We start from the raw sequence: 802 nt of genomic DNA on the forward strand, positions 1-802 counted from the left end.
CTTCATTTCCAAGTTTAACCTCCAGTTTAACCTCAAACTGGGTTGCTTTCTTCCAATTCCACGTTTAAGTTTTAGTTTGACCTTAAACTAAAACTTAAACTTCAACTCAAACACCACCAATTGAAAAGGTTTCTGGGCCAATTTTATTGAAGTTTAAGTTAGCAATTGAGCACAAATATTAACTTAAACTTATTATGGCATGAAACCCAATTGAATATCATGGTTTATGGGATTGGGCCTGAAGAATTGATGAGTCTGAAACTTCAAATTGTTGAGTCTTGTGTCATTACTTGTTTATCACTAAGTTTTCTCAATGAATGTTACAGAATTAGATCACAGCCTCATCATGATTATGGACCATAAGCCTAAAGCAAAAGGAAATCAAGGAAAGGCCTCAAAGCCCAAGAAACACAACAGAAGCTCAATTTAGAAAGTGTATAAATAGGATAGAATTGAAGTTAGTTAGGACCTTTTGACACTTTAGAATTTTTCATACTGTAATTGAATTGAGAGATATGACTCACTAAACCCCTTTCATTGGGTTAGGGAGCTCTATTGTAATTCAATGAATCAATAATAGTTTTATCTTCTTCAATCTTTTCTCTTGAATTTTGTTAGAAAGCTTCTCGATCTAATTCCATTGGGTAATTGTCTTGGGAAAGAAATTACCCATAATTGGAATCCTTCGGAACCTTGGGAAAGGAATGGAGGATTCATGCTAGAGAAGCTTTCTCACAGTGAATTGGATTGGGGTTTGGATGGATATTGTGACATGTAATCCTACCAAATTGTGGTCCATGAA

This window comes from Arachis duranensis, chromosome 9 (assembly GCF_000817695.3).
Source record: "Arachis duranensis cultivar V14167 chromosome 9, aradu.V14167.gnm2.J7QH, whole genome shotgun sequence".
Classification (NCBI taxonomy): Eukaryota; Viridiplantae; Streptophyta; class Magnoliopsida; order Fabales; family Fabaceae; genus Arachis; species Arachis duranensis.